This window comes from Alligator mississippiensis, chromosome 2 (assembly GCF_030867095.1).
Source record: "Alligator mississippiensis isolate rAllMis1 chromosome 2, rAllMis1, whole genome shotgun sequence".
NCBI lineage: Eukaryota > Metazoa > Chordata > Crocodylia > Alligatoridae > Alligator > Alligator mississippiensis.
The window spans coordinates 198,005,348-198,011,403 of NC_081825.1; positions in this window are offsets into that span (position 1 = coordinate 198,005,348).

Sequence of the window (6,056 nt, forward strand, 5' to 3'; positions counted from 1 at the left end):
AATGTACCTGGGACAGCAGTGGAAAAACCTGGGGAAAAGAAGAGTGTAGCCAGGGAAGGAAGCTCACTGTGTTGCCTTAGTTACAGATCTTTGAGTGGCAGGCAGAGTGTACTGGGGGGCAACTGGAGAATATGGTTGGTTGAACGGATGGATGGACTAGCTCCCTGGGACATCTTTCTTATACCATCTGCAGACCTATGTCACCAGCTCTGAGCCTAATTCAAGGTTAAATAGTTATAACTGGTAAAATGCACAGGATTACCAAGTACTTTAATGCCTGGAAAGAGTAGAGGTGGGCTAGAGGGATATTTCTGATGAGTGTATACATGTTTAGAGGTCAAGTCAAGCATGAGGCCCATTTCTGTTTAATTTATGTAAAGGAACCCAAGAAAGGTGGCAGGTATCTGCTTCTGAGGAAGCATCAAAGGTGGCAGGATGTACATCCAATAGAGGGTTGGGTTTTTTGGTTTTTTTTGGGGGGGGGGGGGGATATTTATTTATTTATTTAATTTGTATCTGAGGCCAAATTAGCCAAAACTAATTCCAAATCCAAGAGTCCAGAACCACAAGTGGCCCTACTACTGGCAAACATCCTCCATCTGAGGCTTCAGATGTTTCCAAAACCTTTGGCAGGCATCCTACTTGCAGGCCCCCAAGTTTTGCTTGCCCTTAGCTATAAGGCCTTTGGAGCAAGCAAGGGAGGAGGCTCCCATTTCCATAAACTGGGCTTAAAGCTCCTTGGCAGGTACTGAACCACATCAGAAGAGAAGTTCTCCTGGGGTGCAGTTCAGAAAAACTGCCTTCTTGGACACAGATACTTGGTATTTCCCCTGCCAGGTTAAGAAGCCACTACACTTGTCCTGAGCCTTAAAGAGACTGAGATGTTTTCTACCCAGGCTTCTGCTCAGACATTGCGGCCTTTCACAGAGCAGCCAGGGGAAAAAATGGTTTCTTCAAGCTGTGGGAGAGAAGTTTTTCCACAAATTTTCTCTACGACTCCCAAATGTATGGCAGGGCCATGGGATCAGGCAGCGCGGGTATGGCAGAAGTGGAGATAGAGTGGAGAAGAGGGTGCCCTGGAAGGCTCCGTGTGATTGCACATTTATGGTGCAGGGGGAACATTGCAAACCTGTGTTAAAAGGGGAGGCTCCTAGACACTGCTAGAATGGCATTTGGGGCAGAAGAGGCTAAGGATAGGCTAACAGAAACTAAGCTAGGCTAATAGAACTAAACTGGGGAAGAGAGAGAGAAAGCAGTGCTTATAATGTATTAAAGTTAAGGTTTCTTTTATTAGGAACTGCCCTTTCTTGGAACCTCAGTGGCCCAGCAGCAACAGAAGAGTAGAGCAGTGAACGCATCTGGATAAGTATAAACTTATTTTATCTTTTCTAGAGCTTGGATCTGGTGTGTTGAATTTACTTTTTTATTCTAAGCTCTTAAATGCAAAACCAGCTGCTACCTCCCTCAAGGGAGGGAGTTTCCTCTTGCAGTAAAATTGGTTAATTTTTGATGAACCCAGGACAGAGGGAAAAGAATTTGGACTTGCCAAAAAACAGATGTAAAGTAGAGTGTAAAGTGGATCTGTAAAAGGGGACAAATAAATGCTGTTAGATACTGAAAGATGCGTCTTGCATACTTTCCTCCTCACAAGGAAGCAGGAGACCAAAGACTGAAGCCAACTTTAGTTAGTAACCAACTGCAGAATAACTCTGAAACTGGGGGAAGGGGAGGGAAATGTGCCTTGTTTTGAGGGTCAGGAGAGGTAATGGTGAACTCTGGACTGAGTTATTTCTGGATGGGCTGAGGTCTCTTAGCTGAGAAAACAATTGTTTTAGGACTAGGTTGCTTAAAGTATTTGTTTTATTTCAGACAGCTTAAGTAATAAAGGATAGATACAGACAATTTTATCAGGTCACCAAGGACAAGCAGATATAGTTAAGTGCCTAAGATGAAGCAGAGGGTCAAAGTCAGAGCAGCTCTAGAGCAATTCTCTGCCTTGTCAAATAAAATGTAATGTCTGCATCACATTCATTGTAGTACTGTGACTTTTTGGTTCATGTATGAAATGCTTCTAAGTCAAAGGCTGTTAGTCAATTAGAATGCTGCATTTGAGGTCTCAAGACACTAAAGTTTTATGGTGTGTGGTTCAAATTTAATTTTTAACAATTTGCAGTTCTAAAGTTGAACACAATGTTGTTAAAAAAAATACTTGGGCAAAGGGTTGTTAATCCCCTTACAAATCATAAAAAGTAAAAGTGAAGCTCTTCAGCAGCTTTTCCGTAGGAGTGAGGGGAAAAGTCTTAACTGATTTTAAGATGGAAATATAATTATTTTATGAAGGGGTCCATAGATTCATAGATGTTAGAGTTGGAAGGGACCTCAATAGATCATCGAGTCCGACCCCCTGCATAGGCAGGAAAGAGTGCTGGGTCTAGATAACCCCAGCTAGATGCATATCCAACCTCCTCTTGAAGACCCCCAGGGTAGGGGAGAGCACCACCTCCCTTGGGAGCCTGTTCCAGACCTTGGCCACTCGAACTGTGAAGTTCTTCCTAACGTCCAGTCTAAATCTGCTCTCTGCTAGCTTATGGCCATTATTTCTTGTAACCCCCGGGGGGCGCCTTGGTGAATTAAACCTCACCAATTCCCTTCTGTGCCCCCGTGATGAATTTATAGGCAGCCACAAAGTCGCCTCTCAACCTTCTCTTGCGGAGGCTGAAAAGGTCCAGGTTCTCTAGTCTCTCCTTGTAGGGCTTGGTCTGCAAGCCCTTAACCATACGAGTGGCCCTTCTCTGGACCCTCTCCAGGTTATCCGCATCCCTCTTGAAGTGCGGCGCCCAGAATTGCACGCAGTACTCCAACTGCGGTCTGACCAGCGCCCGATAGAGGGGAAGTATCACCTCTTTGGATCTATTCGTCATGCATCTGCTGATGCATGATAAAGTGCCATTAGCTTTTCTGATGGCTTCGTCACACTGTCGACTCATGTTCATCTTGGAGTCCACTAGGACTCCAAGATCCCTTTCTACTTCCATGCCACCCAGCAGGTCATTTCCTAGGCAGTAGGTGTGCTGGACATTTTTCCTCCCTAGGTGTAGCACTTTGCATTTCTCCTTGTTGAACTGCATTCTGTTGTTTTCTGCCCACTTGTCCAACCTGTCCAGGTCTGCTTGCAGCTGTTCCCTACCCTCCGGTGTGTCCACTTCTCCCCATAGCTTTGTGTCATCCGCAAACTTGGACAGAATACACTTCACTCCCTCGTCCAAGTTGCTGATGAAGACATTAAAGAGTATCAGTCCAACGACTGAGCCCTGCGGGACCCCACTGCCCATACCCTTCCAGGTCGAAACCGACCCATCCACCACGACTCTCTGGGTGCGACCCTCTAGCCAATTCACCACCCACCGGACTGTGTAGTCATACAAGTCACAGCCTCTTAACTTGTTCACCAGTATGGGGTGGGATACCGTATCGAAGGCCTTCCTGAAGTCTAAGTATACGACATCCACCCCTACTCCTGTGTCCAGGCGTTTCATAACCTGGTCATAAAAAGAGACTAGATTAGTCAGGCACGATCTGCCTGCTACGAACCCGTGCTGGTTTCCCCTCAGCATAATTTGTCCTGCCGGGCTCTCGCAAATGTGAGCCTTGATAATTTTTTCAAAGACTTTGCCAAGGATGGAGGTGAGACTGACTGGCCTATAGTTGCCCTGGTCCTCCTTCCTCCCCATCTTGAAAATGGGGACCACATTGGCCCTTTTCCAGTCCTCCAGGACTTGCCCCGTGTGCCACAAGTGTTCAAATATTCCTGCCAGTGGCTGTGCAGTGATGTCGGCCAGTGCCTTCAGTACCCTCGGATGGAGCTCATCTGGGCCTGCCGACTTGAACGCATCCAGTTCTTCCAAGTGACTCTGCACCATCTCAGGGTCTACGCATGGTAGTCTGGCGCTTTGCTGCTGCCTCTCTACAACCCCAGTGAGAGACTTGTCTTGCTCCTCTCTTAGGAACGCTGAGGCAACTCGTTGAGGAGTTCAGCCTTGTCCCCCCTGTCTGTCACCAATTGCTTCTGCCCATTTAGCAGGGGTCCTATTCCTCCCTGGGCCTTCCTTTTACTCCCTGTATATCTAAAAAACAATTTCTTGTTGTCCTTTACTTGGGATGCCATCCTCAGCTCCATGGTAGCTTTGGCCCGTCCAACTGCCTCCCTACAAGCGTGAGCAGAGGAAGTATACTCCTCTTTGGTGATCTCTCCCTGTTTCCACTTTTTATGTGCTCCCCTTTTGGCCTGTAGGCTGCCCTGGATTTCTCTGGTCAGCCAAGGAAGCCTCCTGGCCCCTTTCCCTCTTTTTCCTTGCATCGGGATTGTCTCCCTTTGTGCCCGAAGGATCATTTCCTTAAGGCACAGCCACCCTTCTTGGGCTCCCATCACTCCAAAACTCCTACTCTGCAGTGCGTCCTTGACTAATTGCCTGAGTTCATTGGGTTATATCATGTGCTTCCTTGGGATACTAGGAGACTGGTCACTATCACTCAGGAATTTCCTGCAGTCCTGTATTTCTAAAAGAGAGGACAAGAGACTAGTATTTTTTCGCTTTGCAGGCCATCCTGAATTCAAATTAATGCTTATGCCACAGGTAGAAATGGTGAGTTGATTTATTATAGTCCTTTTTTTGTCCAGACTACCCAATATTGGTCTTGTCTGTTTAGCGGCGGGTGTGGAGTAGCTGTGGATAACTGCCTGGACCATGTCTTTTATTTATATAAGAACATAAGATTTGTCATTTACTGGGTCAGATCATAGGTTCATCTTGTCCAGTATCCTTTGTCACAGTGGATGCTGAAAGGGACAGTGAACTGGGTCTGACCAGGGTTTTTTTTTCCATTGTTCTTCTCTCACTTGCAGCCTCCAGCTTTGAAGTTCTGATTCAGAAGCTGTGCCCCTAACTCCCATGCTCTGTAGCTAGATGCCTTTTTCCTCCAAGAATTTTTGCAATCCCTTCTTGAGTCCAGCTAAACTGTCGCCTTCCACAACATCTGGTAGCAGTGAATTCCAGGCGTTAATGACACCCTGGATAAAAAAGAACTTATTTGGTTAGTTTTAAATTTACAACGTATTTAATTGTGTGACTGCCCTCATTCTTTGCAGGCAAATACCTTGTTCATGATCGCATTACCTAGACATTGAGGCAAAGCAGCAATGCATATGCGCCTATGGGTTGGTCTAATAAAAGATATCAAATTCACCCAAGGAACCTTGTCTGCCTATGTCCTTAGACCAACACGGCTACAACCTAAACCCTATGTGCCTAGAACACACTTGTGTTTAAGTTCACCCAAAAAACTGCCAAGCCCATCAGATTTAAAAAAATCTGGGCATTCTTCCGTGATTCAGGAGCTTGATTTATTTGCCTGCTCAAGCCTTTCTCAGTCATCACTGCTGGGGTTTTTTTCTAATAAATGACAGCTGCCAATCTTAACCTGTGGGGGAAAGCTTTAGGACTGGGAGGTTTAAGGAACATGAGACTAGGCAGTGTGTCAGCCAGACATAGCCAGATGCCTAATGAAAGAAGCCAGTGCTCTAGAGCAGTAGTTTTTAACTGTTTTTGTACCAGGACCCATTTGTAATCCCCAGCGGCCAGTCCCAACCCAATGACCCTCACTTCTGACCTGCTGCCCCCTGCCTGGGCAGGGGGTAGGTATGTGGGGCAAGGGGAGTGGGTATGGGGCACGGGGGTCCCAAGCAGCCTCCACAGGCTGGAGCTCTGGCAGCCTGTAAGGGAAAAGCCACAGTATCCCACATTTTTCTCCTTTACAGGAAAATCCGTTTTTAAAATTTGTTTGTGACTCTTTCATATATTCTTGTGACATCCTTTTGGGTCACAACCCATGGATTGAGAAATGCTGCTGTGGAGCACTTTCATATGGCAGAAAAGGGGATTTTCCTTTCCTGCAAGAGGAAGCACCTGTATGTCCAGCCTCTGCAACTCTTGTTTGGAGGTCTGGGTTGCCAGGCCTTAAATATAAAATTATCATATTGGAAGCTCAACATTATCGTA